The sequence below is a fragment of the Lycium barbarum genome, chromosome 1 (genome assembly GCF_019175385.1).
Source record: "Lycium barbarum isolate Lr01 chromosome 1, ASM1917538v2, whole genome shotgun sequence".
NCBI lineage: Eukaryota > Viridiplantae > Streptophyta > Magnoliopsida > Solanales > Solanaceae > Lycium > Lycium barbarum.
In genome coordinates, this window is record NC_083337.1 from 126,288,213 (window position 1) to 126,308,696 (window position 20,484).

Sequence of the window (20,484 nt, forward strand, 5' to 3'; positions counted from 1 at the left end):
TGTGCAACCACCCATGACTGAAGCTGAACTGGTAGCCACATTCATACGGTACCAAGAAGCTGATTGCTTTGACAAGATGATAACTATGAAAGGGAGTTCCTTTGCAGATTTAGTGTCCGTTGGGGAAGTTATCGAGGATGACCTCAAGACCGATAGAATTGTTAGTGTACTGAACAGATGAGGTGCGTCTGGCGTCATGGGTGGCAAAAATAAAATAGAAGATATAGCCTATGTTTCTAGAGCTACTAGCCCGAAAAGCCAAGGAAAAGAGATATCCCATAAACATTCAGATAACTACCAATCACCTCCACTAACCAACTATATTACCACTTCACCCCAATATATCCCAATGTCTGTGTGCTATGCACAACCTGGATATCAAGCTCCACAACCAAATTATCAAGTACCCGCACCAAGCAACCGAGCTCCACGACCAAATTATCGAATGCCAGCACCCAATAACCAAACCCCATAGAACCGGACTTTCTAGAACCAGCCTCCGCCAGCAAACTATGAGGCACCCCAAAGGAAACCTATGAGAGAATTCACTCCTTTGTCGGAATAAATGACAAGTTTATTTGCCAAGCTAAGAGATGCTGGGCGAATAAGCGTTGTCCCACCAAAACCTGCTAATCCCACGGATCGATGGTGCATGCCAGATCTCACTTGCGCCTATCATTGTAACCAAGTTGTCCATGCTACCGAATATTTCATAAACCTAAGGCACAAATTACAGGATATGATTAACAATCATAAGCTTATCGTAGAACCAACACCTCCAAATGTGGACACAAATCTGCTCCCAAAGCATGGAGGAAACCAAATTCACATGATAGAAAGAGGTGATGAATGGGAAGAGAGCCCGGCGATAATTTGTCTAGATATGGAAGGATTAGAGAGCACTGTCGCCTTATTGTCTTTATAGGAGCAGGAAGAAGTGCTAGGCCCTTTGACAAAGAAGTCTGAGATATCTGCCATAGCCAAAAGAGATCCTTTCGTGCTCAAATATCTCTCAACGGTCGTTCGAATTCATAACGAGCCATTCATACTCAAAACATCAGGATCAATTGAGAATGGACCCTTTGTGATCAAACCACCTTATCAAATGATGGTCAATAAAGAAAAAGAGATAACTGCTGTGGTTCAGGGTATGACTAAGTCAGGAAGGTGTTATGCCCTAGAAGAACCTGCGCCAGAAGCGCCACGCTGCGAGAACCCTCAGAAAAGACCAATCACCGAAGGTGAAGCTAAATATTTCCAGAGGCAAATACCGGTCAAGGATTATTCGATTGTTGAGCACCTGCATAAGACTCCTGCCAGGATATCAGTAATGTCATTACTACTCAGTTCATCTCAACATCGCTTAGCCTTGATGAAAGCTTTGGATGAAGTCCAAGTGCCCGCCGGCGCTACAAGCAAAACCTTGGCTGAGATCATGGGGTATGTTGTACGAGCGTATAGGCTGTCATTTTCTGATGATGATTACCAAAAGAGGGTAAGGCTCACAATAAGGCTTTGCACATAATATTCAAGTGTTGTGACAAGATTATTCCTTAAGTGATAATTGATGGAGGAGCTGGGTTGAATGTATGCCCTGTGACGACTCTGAAACAGCTCGGGTATGATATTGGCAAAATCCGCCAGAGTCGGACCAACGTGAAAGCTTATGATGGTACAACCAGCAACCCAATTGGAGAAATAGATCTATACATAAAAATGGGCCCCGCGGAGTTCGTGGTGGAGTTTGTCATTATAGATATCAAAACAAGCTATAACCTGTTGTTGGGCCCACCATGGTTGCACGCTGCCGGAGTTGTACTGTGTAACTAGCCGTGGTAGATTGTAGGGGAGATGATGAAGATATCCCTATGTCACTGGTCTACAAAATGGTTGCTACAACTATGATAAGGAGTGGTTTTGAGCCCACAAAAGGTCTAGGAAAGAACTTACAAGGAATCAGAGAACCAGTGAGTATCAAACAAGGGAAGTATCGATTTGGGGTTGGATACAAGCCATGTGAGGCAGAAGACGAAGAAGCAGAATATGGGCCGAGAGGTCCCGTTGAGATGAGAAAGTCGTTCCCTCATCTATACTAGTCCTTCACAGTATGCTCATTGGGTCACAACAGCGAGGACCCAGAAGAGGGTTTAAGGACGTCGTTTTGGGATAAAGAATGCGCAGCCATCATTGAAGAATGCTTTGAAACATTAGATATTCGCTATGCTGAACCTGGAGAGATAACAAGCGGATGGACTTCTACCCCATTGTTCACTCTGCGGTAGAAAGAATGCTCATTTAAAAAAAAAACGGCGAAAGTCGGCTTTGAGGCCCGGCTTATTACCTTTTCATGTCTTATTTACGTGTTGTTTAATAACAGAAATGGCTAAATGTTCCATTCCGAGTCAGGACCACAATTTGTGTCACTCTTTAAAATTTCAATGAAAACGCCTCAAAGATCATAATAAAGACAAAATCGTTTTACTATACCTATATAAATATGTGTGTGTGTGTGTGTATATATATATATATATATTGTGTGTGTGTGTGTGATTATATATAATACGCAGTTAAAATTGCTTCTGCTTGATTAATAACCGTGTTATTTTGTTTTACAGTAATAATACAGAGGCCACAAATAATGTCATGACATGTTACGAAACAAGTAAAAATGACGATGAAAAAAATGGCGATCAAGAAGAAGAGATAACTGAACCAGAAGGAATGATAGATGCCAAAGAAGAATATGAGAACAGACCAACGCCAAACCTAGAGGAAACAAAGGCAGTTAATCTAGGAAGTGAGGAAGTGGTTCGGGAAACTAGGATAAGTGTGCACTTGACAGAAGCTAAAAAAGAAGGGTATCAGAGTCTGCTGAAAGAGTATGAAGATGTCTTCGCTTGGTCATACGCCAATATGCCGGGTTTGAGTACGAATATTGTTGCCCATAGGTTGCCGATCCTTGAAGGATTTTGTCACGACCCAGCTAGGGGCCGCGACGGGTACCCGGAGCTAACCACCGAGCACCACTCATTCTATTACTCATTATACTCATCCGACATTTCTTTATCAATTTCATACTCCAATTATAAGAAAATCATCTTCCATTTCAAAACATATTACTCTTTTATATACATAAGCCATTAGGCTATCAAAATGATATATGTATACATATACATGGTGGCAACCTCGTAAAACCACATAACCCACACTGCGTATCTACGAGCCTCTACTGGAGTATGTAGACGAGACAGGACCCCGTCGTGCCCAATATATACAAATGTACACAAAAGAATAATCAAGCACCTCCGAAACAAAGGAGTGCTTTCAATCGGCTAACAGCTCCTACAAGTCTGGCTCAAGCTCACCTCCCTGTCTACCTGTGGGCATGAACACAGCGTCCAAAGAAAACAGACGTCAGTACGAACATTGTACTGAGTATGTAAGACAAGAATGAAATAAATATAATAGAAGGATCGTGAACCATGAGAGAAAGATATAACCTGCATGAATGTCATAAGAAAATAAATTTCGTACATATATCATATTTTACATAATCATGGTACATATGCCATCACATCACATGTCTCGTCACATCACAATCCTCATCGTTAACCCGCGTCCGGGTAACCATCATATGCCGCCCACTAGTGGTGATCATGCCCGACCCTCTAGGCTCGGTGTAAACATAGCAGCCCGCCTTAGCAGTGACATTCCCGGCCATTTAGGCACGGTGGAATCATATGCAGCCCTCCTTAGCGGTGACATGCTCGGCCATCTAGGCACGGTGGGATCACATCGTCATATCGTAATCTTATCATAGCTCGGCATTTTCATACATAACACAGGCACATCATGACTTATTATTATTTCACATTTATCATTAGGAACATACATTAAGCTTTGAAGACAACAATAACTACATCGGGGTGACGTAAGGTCGTGAACCCCCGATTATATTATGAACATTTACGAGTATTCTGCCTCACCTTGAAGGAAATAATACATAAGGTGAGTGTAAGAAATAATATCATCATCGATGTTATAGGATCATCATATCATGAACTCTCGAATCGCTATACTTTAGCTCATCATCATCGTACTCGAATGTAGTTTAGTATATTTACGAGCTCATAAGCTTCGTCATATGAGAGGATCGTGAAACTAGAAGGATTCATGCCTTTGAAGGAAGGGATAAGCCTTACATACCTTTGTCGTTTAACTAATCTATCGCTTGCTTGTTCTCCTTTAATGCACACGTTCTACCTTTAAGAGAATTTGTATCGACGTTAGCTAACAATTATAAGAACGGACTTACTAACGCTAGAGGAGATTGGGCAGCATTTCCTTTGTTTATACTACTTTTCCCATGTTCTATATCAATTCCCAAATGTTCACAACAACATTCACAATATTGCAACAACAATTACCATTTGTATACATTTACAACAATTCACCATTTCTCTTCAATTTCTCCACATTTATGGTTATAGCTCATTATCGCGTTTTCTCATATATAATTCTTATTCCATGATCTAAATATTATTTATAACGTATTCCCAATCACAACGTGCCAACATTCATAATTCATTCCAACTATTATTCAATAACGACACTATTCACTCTCTTTCATGACCCATTTTCCATGTCTTTCTATAATCCAAGTGTTTCAAACCTTCCATACTCTAAATAACATGTAAATGCCATAAAACGTACCTTAGATGATGTAGGAACAGTCCTTGAGTGGTATTACTCTTCTTGCACCAAAACCCTAGTTCACTCCTCTTGAAATTTCTTGACCTGGATGAACTTGGATGAGTTTCATACACTTGATTCACTTGAATTCTTGATATTGACTTTTGATTTCCTTTTTTTTCTTGTAGATGAAGAGTGGAGAATATTCTAGAGGTTTCTAGAGAGAAGTAGCGTGGAAATGGAATGAATTAATAAGCTTGGGTCTCCCTTTTAATGACTTAAAATCTGTTTCGGGATGAACAGTAGTCAAAGTGCACAGTGATCGTAAACTCAGTTTATGGGCCGTATTCCAGTTTACGGTCCGCATTTCATGGGCGTATTAAAGCATAACAGAACCAGAAAGGTATACTGGAGGTCATGGTGATTTACGATCGCAGTTTACGGGCCGTATTTCAATTTACGGTCCGTATTCCAAGTCGTATTTAACCATTTGGCAAAAATTTGAAAGACGACAAGGCAATTTACGGTTTGTAAACTACTTTACGGTCCGTATTTCATTTTACGATCTACTGAACCGAAGTGCAAATCTGCAACTTTCACGTTTTCAGAGCCTATAAGTAGTCATTATGGAGCATAACCTATCTCTTATGGTAATTGCCTCTGAAACCTTACTTAGGGTCGTCAAACGTCATCCCCTTCTTATCAAAACATCGTATACTCGTATTCTTCGTTAGTCTATTCACTGTACGTTCACGGGGAAATTTTCGAGGTGTAACAGATTTGCCCCGGTAAAACAGAAAATCAGGCAGCCTAAGCCCGATGTCCGCATCCGAATTAAAAAAGAAGTAGAAAAGCAGATTCAGTCAAGGGTTGTCGAGGTAACACTGTACCCGACATGGTTGTGTCCCTCTTTGACCGGTAATGATGAAATAATTTTTGGGCAAAGACGTTGACTCAGTAGCCTATTTTGTCCCGACCAAAGGATTTCGGAGGACTAAGGGTAAAGAAAATTTTAGAGGATTATGGCCGAACTATGGTCTCCGAGTTGCCTACATATCCTGGGCTGCACGAGAATCAGGCCGTGTGTAGTTCTGGGATAACTACGACACCTATGAATGACGAAACCCGATTGACGCGAATCTTTGCAAAACATTGTCCCAGTGTCGAGTTATGATGACACTGTGTGTTATGATAGAATTCGAGAATTCTGAAAACTGAATGTGCTGGAATGCAGGCGGAATATTTGGGATTGGAGACGAGTGTTCGAGGTAGATCCTTGACCCTTGTCGGGAAGTCTGATTATCCTTCCTAACGAATTGCCCCAGTTCGCTGCCGAAGAAATAGTTTCACGTTGCGCTAAAGCTCCTTCGAAACTTTAACTAGATAAAATAATCAGTAAAATAAATATCAGGTGTAAAGCGATGTAAAATAAGCCCATAAAAACTGCAATGATTTAAATAAATGATAGTCTTTGCTGAGGCTAATGCAAATGAGGTTCTAGGCCGATGATTCATGAGGATGATGCCTTTAGCGATGATTAATGAGGCCTTAAAACCGGATATGAATATGGGCTATTTAAGCCAAATGACTTATGAGAAATGAGGCTTTCTAAGCCGGTATAATGCAATGCGTTTGCAGGGCATTTGAAAGTAGTAATGCAATAGATGTGTAGTGCGTTTGCGAGCATTCGCAGGGCATTTGAAAGTAATAATGCAATGCATGTGCGGTGCGTCTGCGAGTATTCGCAAGGCATTTGAAAGTAATAAAGCAATGCATGTGCGGTGCGTCTGCGAGCATTCGTAGGGCATTCAAAATTAATAAAGCAATGCGTGTACGGTGCGTTTGCGAGCATTCGCAAGGCATTTGAAAATAATAATGCAATGCATGTGCGGTGCGTTTGCGAGCATTCGCAAGGCATTTGAAAGTAATAGTGCAATGCATGTGCGGTGTGTTTGCGAGCATTCGCAAAGTAATAATGCGATATATGTGCAGTGCGTTTACGAGCATTGATGCAGTGCGCTTGCAGGGCATCTGAAAGTAATAATGAAATGCATGTGCGGTGCGTTTGCGAGCATTGATGCAGTGCGTTTGCAGGGCATTTGAAAGTAATAATGCAATGCATGTGCGGTGCATTTGCGAGCATTCGCAAAGTAATAATGCAATATATGTGCAGTGCGTTTGCAAGCATTGATGCAGTGCCTTTGCAGGGCATTTGAATGCGATGTATGTGCGGTGCATTTGCAAGCATTCGCAGGGCATTTGAAAGTAATAATGCAATGCATGTGCGGTGCATTTGCGAGCATTCGCAGGACATTTGAAAGTAATAATGCAATGCATGTGCGGTGCATTTGCGAGCATTCGCAGGGCATTTGAAAGTAATAATGCAATGCATGTGCGGTGCATTTGCGAGCATTCGAAAGTAATAATGCAATGCATGTGCGGTGCGTTTACGAGCATTCGCAAGGCATTTGAAAGTAATAATGCAATGCATGTGCGGTGCGTTTGCGAGCATTGATGCAGTGCCTTTGCAGGGCATTTGAATGCAATGTATGTGCGGTGCATTTGCGAGCATTCGCAGGGCATTTGAAAGTAATAATGCCATGCATGTGCGGTGCATTTGCGAGCATTCGCAGGCCATTCGAAAGTAATAATGCAATGCATGTGCAGTGCGTTTGCGAGCATTCGCAAGGCATTTGAAAGTAATAATGCAATGCATGTGCGGTGCCTTTGTGAGCATTCGCAAGGCATTTGAAAGTAATAATGCAATGCATGTGCGTTGCGTTTGCGAGCATTTGCAAGACATTTGAAAGTAAGAATGCAATGCGTGTGCGGTGCGTTTGCGAGCATTCGCAAGGCATTTGAAAGTAATAATGCAATGCATATGCGGTGCGTTTGCGAGCATTCGCAAGGCATTTGCAGGGCATTTGAAAGCAATAATGTAATGCATGTGCGGTGCATTTGCGAGCATTCGCAGGGCATTTGAATGTAATAATGCAATGCGTGTGTGGTGCGTTTACGAGCATTCGCAGGGCATGTGAAAGTAATAATGCAGTGCATGTGTGGTGCGTTTGCGAGCATTCGCAGGGCATTTGAAAGTAATAATGTAGTGCATGTGCGGTGCGTTTGCGAGCATTCACAGGGCATTTGAAAGTAATAATGCAATGCATGTGCGGTGCGTTTGCGAGCATTGATGCGGTAAAAATAGTGCAAGTGCAACATCAGTGCGCTTTTTGCAAAACTTAATATGTCCAATTTAAGGCGGACATGCCCAAATAAATTAATCAAGTTCTATTATAAGGCGGACGAACCCAAATGAAATGATTAAGTCCTATTGTAAGGCGGACAAACCTAATAATAATGCGTCCAGTTGTAAGGTGGACAAACCTAAATAAATAAATAATTAAATCCTATTATAAGGTGAACAAACCTAAATAATCAAGTCCTATTTTAAGGTGGACAAACCCAAATAAGTCCTATTAAAGGCGGACAGACCTAAATAATCAAGTCCTATTTTAAGGTGGACAAACCCAGATAAGTCCTATTAAAGGACAGGCCTAAGGTGTTCAATTAAGGCGAACAAGCCTAAAATGTTCAATTAAAGGAGAACAAGCCTAATATGTCCAATTAAAGGCGGACACGCCTATATGCGGTGCTTGATCTATAATTATTAAAAAAAAAACTGGTGCGGAGTGAAGAGTTTGATGCGATGCTTGATTTGCAGTAGTGAATATCCATGATGCAGTAAGGAGAGCTTGTACATTACCTAGTTTGATCCTATTATTAAAGGCGAACGAGCCTACAATGTCCAATTGAAGACGGACGAGTCTAAAATGTCCTATTAAAGGCGGACGAGCCTAAAATGTCCGATTAAAGGCGGACTAGCCTAAATGCGGTGCTTGATTTATGATTACTAAAATTGGTGCGGAGTGAAGAGCTTGATGCGATGCTTGATTCATATGCGGTGAGACGAGTTTGATGCAGTGCGTAATTTGCAGCAACAAATATTCATGATGCAGTGCTAATGATTTGGGGATCTTCTACCCTGCCAAAATTTACATCTAAAAAGTTCCTGCACTCAAAGAAATTTGTGAGTTTCAAATTTAATCAGTATTAAGTTGGCTTTGCCCTTTGCTTTATCTGAATCTTGTAATTGCCGACTTGATACTGTGCGATATCCTTCAAGAATAGCTAAAATATGCCCCTGCGTTACTTAAAGAAAATTTGTTAGTGTAAAATAAAATGGTTGCCTTGCATTGAACACTGAAGCTTTGGCGTTGGATCTGCATTTCTCGTGGTGATGGCATTGCAACGATCTGGTGACGCTAATATATTGCTCGGGATTTCGATTCATGCTTTTGTTGAATAATGATAGGTCATTTGCAAAGCATGCCCCAGTGTTGCTTTATGGGAAAATGGAATTTTTCACTATATTAACACCGAACCCAACATGGGCGCCTACGTATCCTGCTACTAACAGGAATCAGGTCGAACATAGTTCATACAAAGCTTTAGCAAAGTTACAAGAAAGAAAGTTGATCATAAGGCGAGTGGGTGGAGAATGCTAGTGAAGGTAGATCCTTTCAATCATCCTACTTAATTCCACGCTTCATTTTCAAATGTCTCGGTGCCAATTTTGATGGATCACCGGTAACAATAATTGCATTTGCAACTGGAGGGCCATCATTGTCGCACAATTTATTTTGTTGCACACTTATCTTATCCTTTTCAATCATGTTCTGGATCTTATGCTTAAGTGCTGGGCAATTTTCTGTGTCATGACCTGGAATATTAGAGTGGTAAGAACAACTCTTGGACCAATCAAAATCTGGCGGTAGGCTTTTAGGGATCCATCCTTTCTTTGGCTTCAGGAGTCCCTTGGCTTTCATTCTCTCAAATATGCTGGTTAATGACTCTTCAAGAGGAGTAAAAGTGCGGAATTTTACGTGCTCTGACTGTCGTAAGCTAGACTGTGCTTGATCGGGTTGATATTGAAAGCCTCTTTGGTGAAGAGATATATGATCACGCGAAACATGATAGTTCTGTCTTGATTGCGGTTGATATGTAGACCTGACAGTTGAGTCGGTTTCTCTCTTTTTGCTTTGCAAGTTGTTGAATGGCTCAGCTTGAAAAGTTGCTTGTACTGATGAAGTGTCAACAATTCTTCCTGCTCGAATGCCCACTTCTACTTGCTTTCCAGCTTGAATTAGATCAGAAAAGTCACGTAACTGCTTGCATAACAACTTTTCATAATATATGCCCTTTTGCATGTGGATGAAAGTTGAAATCAACTCATTCTAGGGTAATGGAGGGCGTATTTTTGAAGCCTCCAATCTCCATCGGATGGAATATTCTTGAAAAGACTCATGTGACATTCTTTCTATCTCACGCATATCATAAAGATTTGGACTAACCCCGATGTTAAACTTAAATTGTTCTACAAAGTCGCGGGCCATGTCCTCCCATGTGTACCATTTGCGAAAGTCTTGTTCTGCGTACCAATCTAATGTTAACCCTGATAGGCCCTGAATGAACAATTTCATTCGTATGGCTTCATTTTGCCCAATTCCCATTAATCTACTACAATAGTCCTTCAAGTGTGTGATATGATTTCCTCTCCCATTGAAGGTGTTGAATTTTCGTACTTTAAATCCTGGCGGCAACTCAACATTTGGAAGCATGCACAAGCTTTCATATCTTAAACTTTGGGCATTTCTTGCCCGCATCTTTTCTTCGACAATTCTCCTTAAATTGTAAAGCTCTCTATCCGAGTCATCCCAATTGTTTGCATTCGTTTCATTTCTCGGTCTCTTGTATGGGAATACCGCTAGCTGATTTTGTTGGCTTTTGCGAAGGGTGATGCGAGTGCAGGCAGTTGGATATTTGGTGTCAATGTGACTTGCAAGGCTTTTGGCTTAATAAAGTATCCTGGCGGAATTTGAGGAGAATATTTATAGGTAGGAGCTAGGTGAGGAGAAATAGTGAAGGAAATATTTTGGGTTGAGCTGGAAGCTGAAGTTGTGTTAGGAAGGAGGCTGAAAGTATTTTCCAGATTGACCAACACGCTTCTTTGAACCACATTCTTTTTGCTATCATCATTTTGTTCTCGCACCAACCCCATGCCAGTGTTGAATGATTCAAATCTCTTCGCCATTTTAGTCCCGTCCTTAATGCAAATGCGCAGCCAAAACAATGTTCAATGCTAGGAAACCTCTAAAGAATGCAATAAAACTAAACAAACACAAAAATGAAATGTTAGTGCGTGAGAATATTTATAGGAATTAAATGCACAAAATAAAATATGTGATAAATTAGTTCGTGATTTGATTAAGCAAGAATAGATGACCTAAGTCGTAGCACGAGCGGAGGAGAACGAACTTATTGACTAGTAGGCTCTAACGCTTGAGCATTAATGAAAGAAAAAGCAAACTACATTGGAGTAGAATTTGAAGCTTGAAGAAAATCTGAAAATTTGAAGTTTGAAGAAGAGCTGACTTATGCTGAACACCAAAGCTTGGCTCTAACTTGATTCTTATCATTTGCTAACTCCGACGTATTTCAAAAAAATTTCCCCAGTCTTTAGGACGTTTTTGAAGAAGATGTTTTGGTTGCATGCCAAAAAATTTGCCCCAGTTTCATGCTCCTTCTTTGGGGAATATTAGAATTTTGTAATAAATAAGACCGGGCCTTATATAGGCTGCCTACGTATCCTGTATCCAACAGGAAATAAGGTCAAACGTAGTTCACCTTGCATAACAAGGGACTTTTTAATAATGAAAAAGATTGGTCATTTAAGCTTACAAAAGATCATGATTGATCGAGCGCTTGTATGGGTATGATGGACAAACTCGGGATTAAGATAGAAAGATCACGATTGATCGAGCGCACGACAGTTGCATTTAATATACCCGAGAGTTGCGAAGCATTGGCGGGTTGCAAAATGTCAAGGATGAAAAACCTATGAGATTGTCCCTCGACTTGCATGCCAAAATTTGAAATTAATGGGTGCGCGAAGATAAATCTCGGCGACCCAAAATAAGGATGACGCGATTGAATGAGTGAAGACCCCGCAGAAGTAAGGTACTTGAACAGTCATTCCTGAACAACTTGGTGGAAAACGTTGAATAAATTTCAACAAGTGTCATTTGATAGATTGTGCAAATAAATTTGGACATCCACCGATTTAAGAAGCGATAAATGGTGAAAATGACAGAGTTTTGAAAGTAAAAGTTCCATGACGTAGACCAAGTGCAAAATGGATTCTACGAGGCATGGAGCTAACCGGCCAAATGTTCCGTCGTTTGAGACAGAAGATCATACCCGTAAAGGAAGGACGCAGAAAAGCTCTAGAATTTGCAGTTTGGTGCGAGACAAATTATTTGACACTAATAGATTTGATTAACTAAGCAAATAACGATGGGAAGGACAATTATAGAAGAATGCCTATTAAAACAAAGCTGGAATGACAGGAATTAATTTCAAGCGTTGGCAAAAAGTTTTTTTTTTCAAGACTAGTTCATGGATGCGAAAATTAGGAAATTTCCCCTGATGATTAGAACTTTTCGAATAAAACGTCCTACTTTATAAGAAAAACGGGAATCATGATGGGAATGTGAACGATCTTAAAGGTGCTCTAGAGTCGCTAAAGTGCGCTAATCGCGGAATAGTTTGATTACTATTATTTTAAAAAATCGTGAAGGTGATGTATGCAATTATATCAAAATAAAAAGATAAGCAAATATGGATTCAATATTCTCTTCTTCTTCAAGAGAAACGAAGAAGATGTTAGTAAATATTTCACAAATAAATTCAAATAGGAGCCTATTGCAAATAAATTTAAGTAATGCGCTTAGCATCAAGTGATAATCACAAATAAATTCAAAAGCAAGCATATTGCAAATATGGGAAAATAAAGATTTGTGTGGACTACCGTGATCTCAACCGCGCTAGCCCAAAGGAAAATTTCCCACTCTTAAATATTCACGTACTTATTGATAACTGTGCCAAGCATGAGGTGCAATCTTTTGTGGATTGTTACGCAGGCTATCATCAGATATTGATGGATGAAGAAGATGCTCAAAAGATGGCATTCATCACACCATGGGGAGTGTATCATTACCGGGTAATGCCTTTTGGACTCAAGAATGTCGGCACCACTTACATGAGGGCGATGACCGTCGTCTTTCATGATATGATGCACAAAGAGATTGAGGTGTATGGTGAAGATGTCGTCATCAAATCACGGGTAGGTGAAAACCACCTCGAACATTTAAGAAGATTCTTTGACAGACTCCGCAAGTATGATTTGAAGTTGAATCCTGCAAAATGTGCATTTGGAGTGCCTGCTGGAAAATTGCTAGGGTTCATAGTCAGTCGTCGTGGTATTGAGTTAGATCCCACCAAGATCAAAGCAATCCAAGAGTTACCACCACGAAGAACAAAGAAAGAGGTTATGAGTTTCTTAGGAAGGTTGAATTACATTGGACGCTTCATCGCCCAGTCCACAGTAATCATAGAACCAATCCTCAAGTTCCTCAAGAAAGATGCTCCAACCAAATAGACAGAGGACTGCCAGAAAGCCTTTGACACAATCAAAAGATACCTGTCAAATCCACCTGTTTTAGTCCTACTAAGGCCGGGAAGGCCGTTGCTGCTATACATGTCAGTACCAGAAAATGCTTTTGGATGCATGCTAGCGCAAAATGATGAAACAGGCAAGAAAGAGAGAGCCATCTATTACATCAGTAAGAATTTCACACCTTGCGAATCCAAATACTCCTTGGTGGAAAAGACGTGTTGCGCTCTAACCTGGGTATCTCAGAAGCTGAGACATTATATGGCTGCATACGCGACTCATCTGATCAAGAATGGATCCACTAAGTTACATCTTTCGCCAACCTATGCCCATAGGGAAGCTGGCCAAATGGCAAATGCTTTTAAGTGAGTTCGACATCCAGTACGTCGCATAGAAGCCAGTGAAAGGGCAGGCATTAGCAAATCTACTGGAAGGAAGCCCGGTAGATGACAATCCCGTACCCTGATGGACTTACTTCCCAAATGAAGAAATAATGACAATTGAAGGCGAGGAAAGTGAAGACTAGTTAGGATGGAAAGTATACTTTGATGGAGCAGTCAATTTTAAAGGATCAGGGATCGGAGCCATCTTGGTTTCATATTCGGGCCAATATTATCCAATGGAGGCCAAGTAAAGTTTCAATTTCACCAACAACATGGATGAATACGAAGCCTGTATCTTGGTTCTATGTTTAGCCCTCGACATGGATATGAAAGAACTTTAGGTAATCGGCGACTCGAATTTTCTAATCCATCAAGTTTGAGGAGAGTGGGCCACCAAAATGAAAAGATTATACCGTATGTTGGACTTGTGCAAAGATTGGCAGATCGTTTCCGAAAGGTCAACTTCAAACATATACCAAGAACCCAGAATGAATTTGCCAATGCATTGGCAACAATAGCATCCATGATTCAGCATCCCGACAGTAGATACATTGATCCTGTCAAAATTGAAATCAGAGATTAGCCAGCCCACTGTGCTTTTGTAGAAGCTGAGACTGATGGAAAACCTTGGTACGTTGGCATTAAAATGTTCCTGGAGAAAGGAGAATATCCCGAAGGAATCACTTTAAATTAGAAAAGGACTATCAGGAAGTTAGCAAATGGTTTCTTCCTCAACAAGAATGTCCTGTACAAAAGAACTCCAGATCTGGGATTACTTAGACTTGTTGATTTTTTTGAAGCTACAAAAGGTCCCTCCAATAGAACTAAATGCTATGACATCACCTTGGCCATTCGCCGCTTGGGGCATGGATGTCATTGGACCGATTGAGCCAGCTACGTCAAACAAACATCGTTTCATTTTGGTCGCCATAGACTACTTCACCAAGTGGGTGGAATCAGCATCTTATTCATCGGTGACAAAGAAAGTGGTCACAGACTTTGTGTGCAACAACATCATATGCTGATTTGGCATCCCAGAATCAATTATAACAGACAATGAGGCTAACCTGAATAGCCACTTGATGAAAGACATGTGTGCGCAGTTTCGGATCACTCATCGAAACTCAACCGCATATCGACCACAAATGAATGGGGCTGTGGAAGGCGCTAACAAAAACATCAAGAAAATCCTCCAAAAGATGATTGATAACTACAAAGACTGGCATGACCAGTTGCCTTATGCATTGCTGGGATATCGCACTACTACCAGGACTTCGACTGGAACCACCCCATACCTGTTGGTGTATGGCACTAAAGAAGTGATACCAGCCGAAGTAGAAATACCTTCACTTTGAATAATACAAGAACCTGAGTTGGACGATGCAGAGTGGATCCGTAAAAGGTATGAGCAACTGGCTCTGATAGATGAAAAGAGGATGATTGATGTTTGCCATGGTCAACTATACCAGTAAAGAATGGCACGTGCTTTTAACAAACATGTGAGAACTAGGGTGTTTCAAATCAGACAATTGGTACTCAAAAGAATATTCCCTAATCAAGAAGAATACAAAGGAAAGTTCGCACCAAATTGGCAAGGGCCCTATATGGTGCGAAAAGTACTATCAGGAGGAGCTATAGTCCTTGCTGAAATGGATGGTCAAGAGTGGCCAAACGAAATAAATTCAGATGCCATCAAAAGATACTACGTGTGAAGAAGGAGACAACTGCGAAGATTTAAAATTTCCATAGTTTAGGTTTTTCTTTTAGTTGAATTTCCTTTGCTTGTAATTTTGCATTTTTTAGAAAAACCAAACCCAAAATTATGTACGAACTACGCAAGGACCTGATTCCCTGTAATTATAAGGGGATACGTAGGCGCTTTTCCAAGCTTGGTCGCTTTAACCAAAAATCCAAATTATGTATGTTGAACTACGTCATGACCTGATTCCTATTTTAGAACATAGGCGCTCTTTGGAGTTCGGTCTCACCAAAATTTCCAATATGTTTAACCCAAACTACGTTTCGACCTGATTCCCGAAACGGAATACATAGGCGCTCTCCCGAGCTCGGTCATTCCAGACAAATTTCCAAATAAACCCTAGGAAACCTCAAAAGTGATTCGGCGAGAGAAAGATGAAAGTAACCCCACAAGGAAACTAGGGCAGAATTTTTGGGAGGACCTCAAAAATTCTTTAGATATACCAGTTCTGAGGAACAAACTGATTAAAATTCCTACACTGGGGCGGAATTTTTGAGAAAAATCTCAAACATTCCTCCAGCCCGACAAAATCAAGAAATGACAAGTACACACTTACACTAGGGCAAAATTTTTTAGAGGGTCTCAAAAATTCCTTCGACATAGCGAGACTCGAGTTAGTACAAAGACGTACACAAACTGGGGAAAATTTTTGGAAAGGGATTCGAAAATTTCACGAGTCAAGATCAAAGGAAGAAAAAGGCGGAAGACCTTGTTTGAGTAACCAATGTCATGACATTAGAAGAGGCGTATGTAAAATATTATTTTTCAAAACACATATAATGTACCAAAGTATACATATTTTCCAAAATCACCGTAGAAATTTTTTCAGCTCTGCTAGAAAATAAAAGATTTTAAGGAAAATAAGCATCCTTTCCTGCCAAAATGTGAACAGGAGGAAGTCTATGCGCCGGGAGAGCGGTCGACCATATAGGAAACTGACAAATTTTTCTGTGGATGCAGGAACAAATAGGCATGGACGTTTTACACTAACTCGTTTGCCAGAATGTTTTAAAACAGGGTAGTGACGACGAGCCAAGTGAAGGAGAAGCATCAAAAAATAAAAATAGTAGCGCAAATGAGTGTACAAAAGGTAACGAAGTCCTCCCCAAGTAAAGTTTCTTTACGCTGATAAGTTTGTTCATTTTGCAGAACACGAAAATTTTACAAAAAAAAAAATAAAAAAATTTAAGACTATTGAAGGACATAATCACGATACCAAAAGTTGGGTCTCCAATAAAAACAGTTTTGTAGCAAGGTATTGAGACCCCGGCCTAGACGTCGCATGGCTTGCCTTGATACATTGGCTGAGTGGACGTCTAAAAATCTAAAAATCTAAAATTACGCGCTGATAGCGGGATTGAATGCCATTACTCATAATCGAGTCTATTCCTTTTGGAAGATGTGAACCCTGTCGACGGGCGGGTATTCTTACCCGGAGTCAAAAAAGGAAGGTGTAAGTCTTGCCACCGAGGTATGCTTCATTCCTCAAAATGATGATATGGATTAAATGACAACGTGCCGAAGGGGTTGAGTCGTCATCCATATATATAGCCAAAAATAGGTAGCATAATTCCGAGCTTGATGTCCGCAATCGTTGGAATACGAATGTGATTCCTACATCAAGATTTGCGGTCGCTATTGCAGTGTATTTTAAGTTAATGTAATCATGGTTCAGGGAGACCCAGATCCCAACAGAAGTTATCATTGAATGATGGAAACATCTGATAATGATGAAAAAAGAGCCAGTCAAAGTATCGTGATTATTATCCAGAGTAGATCATTTTTTCAAGAAATACACAAAAAACACACACTTGCAGGAGAAAAGGAAGAAGACGGACAAGCATTTGCGAGAAGACGGACAAGCATTTGCGAAAAGACGAACGTAACAGTGGAGGATGACTCCAACGTCAGCAAAATGGCAAAATGCCATTTAGGTATGATTACATTAAAATCAAAATTTTCAAAAAACTAACACGCAGCATTTGGAAACGAGCTAGAAGCTACCAAAGATGGAAGCAAAAGCCGAATTCAAAACATGCAGAGCATACGTGAAACTTTTCTTCGGTAACCGATCAAAAACCGTGTACGAGAGTCAAGCTTTCTAGACTAGGGATTGGAGATCACTTCAAGCATCAACACTAATAAACCCTTTCTCAAAAACCGCCTCCGTTTCGGATTTTCAACCCGAACTGGTCAAAGGGATTCCCGCAATAAAGGGATATTCCTTTTCGAGATATCGAGTCGAACTGCAATTGGCCTGATTCCCAAAGACTAGGGATATGTAGGCTACTCAAAATTTGAGGCTCGGCCATATTTATATAATTATCTCCGAACACCTCAGGATAGTTCAAAGAAAACTCTTTGTTTCATGGTCCTCATAGAGTCAGAACTACAAACGGCCTGAATTCTCACTTAGCCTGAGATATGTAGAAAGCCCAGAAACCAGGGTCCAGCCATACTTTCGAAATTTTGCGCAAGAAGAGCTGTAATTTATTTTATTCGATAAAAATTAGGTCTGTCAAATTCGCAGCTCAAAGATGGCCCTACCATCTTTTAACTTCGAAGAGGCAATTGTTGACACCTAATTTCCACCTCCTAAAACGCGTATTCTAATTTTCAAATTTCTCGAGTAAAAAACGGAGCAAGGATGCACCTTTAAATTTTAAAATTTAAAATCCCCGAGAAAATTGCAAAATTGATGTTTATATATTGTTTTTATAAAAGTTGACAATTACAAGAAATTACGAGTTATTTACTTTCACAAACGTGATTTGAAAAGAAGATACATATCCCGCTCCGTCTAACTCAGGAAAATTGTTAATTAAAAATGACGTATGAATTACAACTCATTTTAACCACATTTTTTCACATTTTTAAATATCGCTCGGAAGTATATCAATATTGAGATCGTTTTGAAGCTCGTATTTTAAAACGACATATTATAATTTTATTTCGTCAAAATGTCATTTTTATGCAAGTGATTTAAGTTAATTAACATAAACTATGTGTTTTTTTTTAAATTCGTGTTATATTTTATTAAAGGGAGGGGGTGATTAATATATTCAACAACCTCCCCCCCCCCCCCCCCCACCTTATCATTTTTGACGCGTCACTCTTTACCCATTTTCTACCCTAATTTCGTTTCTTTGGTTTGAGAGGATCTGATGGCAGCGCTAGGGTTTCCACCACCAGCCACCGCCCATCCGCCGTATTGCCACCATTATTTTAGCCTCCAACGGGTATTTCCCCACCCCCTTTGTGGTGTGGAATGCCATGGGTGAGCCTTTAAGGCTCTAGCCATCTTGTGCCACTACACCACCACAAAAAAGGGGTGTATGGTGATTTTCTCGACGGTGGAGATGATTATTGGGGTACATGTATGCCTGGATGGGGTTTTTAACGACATTATTTTTTTGTTTATTGGTCTGTTTTGTTGTTTTGTGTGTGTTGGCGTCTGGTTGTTTAATCCGATTTTCATTCTGGTTATTACTCGTACAATTTGCGAAAAATTAGGGATTCCTAGTAGTACAATGTGCTGTGTTATTTTGTCATTACTCTTTTGTTTTTTAATTTGAGTTTGTGACGGTTGGGAATTTTTATTTTTGTCGTCCTTGGGTGTACTATTTCGTATGAATTTAGGATTTATTTTGCCATTTTAGTACGATTTGGATAAGATCCCTTTTGTCTTATTTGATTTTGAGGGAAATTCTGATTGGGGCATGTGCGAAATTCGTTGAAATAGGTCTAGAATCTTCTTTTTTGAGGCAGGAAATTTTCCCCCTACTATAAACAGATATGGGGTGGGACAGTGTAAAAGGGGCTTCTTTTCTTCCTTCACTCTTCCCTGAAAAAAAAAAGAGAAGGGCTTGAAGGGTTTGAATCATTTTTTGAAATATACATCACATACATAGAAATTACTAAAATATATACATATATATAGATTGAGATACAACTCTCCTAGAGAAGGGATTACTTAAAAAAAAAAAAGATGTTTGGAAAAGGTTTTAAGTTATTTGTTGTTGAAGTTGAGATTCAATCCCCCCATTTTGATCTTTAGGTTGCCCTACAAAAAGGTAATATCCTGTTCTAGTTTATTCTATCCTATTTTCGCTTGTTTATGTGCTATGATGGTTTCAAATGGATGCTTAAGGGGAATTTGGAATATTTTGTTATTCCTTGATGTGTATATAACCTGAAAATGTGGAATTTGATCTTTGCGTAATGAACTTGATATGATGTAGTTTAGTTTAAGATTTAGGTGCTATTAGATGATATTGATGTTTAAACTTGATAAACAATAAGGATATGAGGTTTGTTTTGATGTTAGTTTACTGTTACATTGGCTATCTGGAGTTTTGTTGATTGAAATGTTGATTATGTTTAAGTTTGAATACTGTTTTAGAGGCTTAGGGGGATTGTGTGTGCTGCTCGTGTGATTGTCCTTTCCTCTCCCCACTATTTGGATATTTTGAGACTTGTCTATGTTTTCTTGTCTTCCATGCCGACTGTTAAACCTTGCTTTGCATTACCATGACATATTAGCCTAGGACCTAGTATCATGCACCCTGATACGCCCAAATTACACCTTTAATATCAGGAGTAAGCGGTCATTGGGGTCAAATCCCACAGAGAATACAATGAAGAAATATACTAGTCAAGTGTAACACCCGACTATTAGTCTATATTTCAAGGAAGAGGGGAATATAATAGTAGTTTGGTTGTTGTTTGTTCATTAAAGACTAAAAGTGGTTATAAGATGCAAACTATTGGTAAATGGGACCAAGGTTGTGGTTCTAATGGAAAGCAATGCGCTTGGGTATCAATTCAACTTATTCATATGCCTAGATGCATTAAACCAAGGGTCATGCGAATCTTGCTAAAAGTTTTCCAACCAAATTAGCAAATTTCATCCTAGGCTTTTCCAAGCCCTAGAATGTTTTATAAGAGAACACCCATTTAGCCTCAACTAGCTTTCCTATTCCTAGCTCAAGCCATTAGATGGATTTAATGACTCAAATTGTTGCTATTAACTCTTTTCCTAACCTCTACTTTCTTTTCCAAGCAATGTAATGGTATTA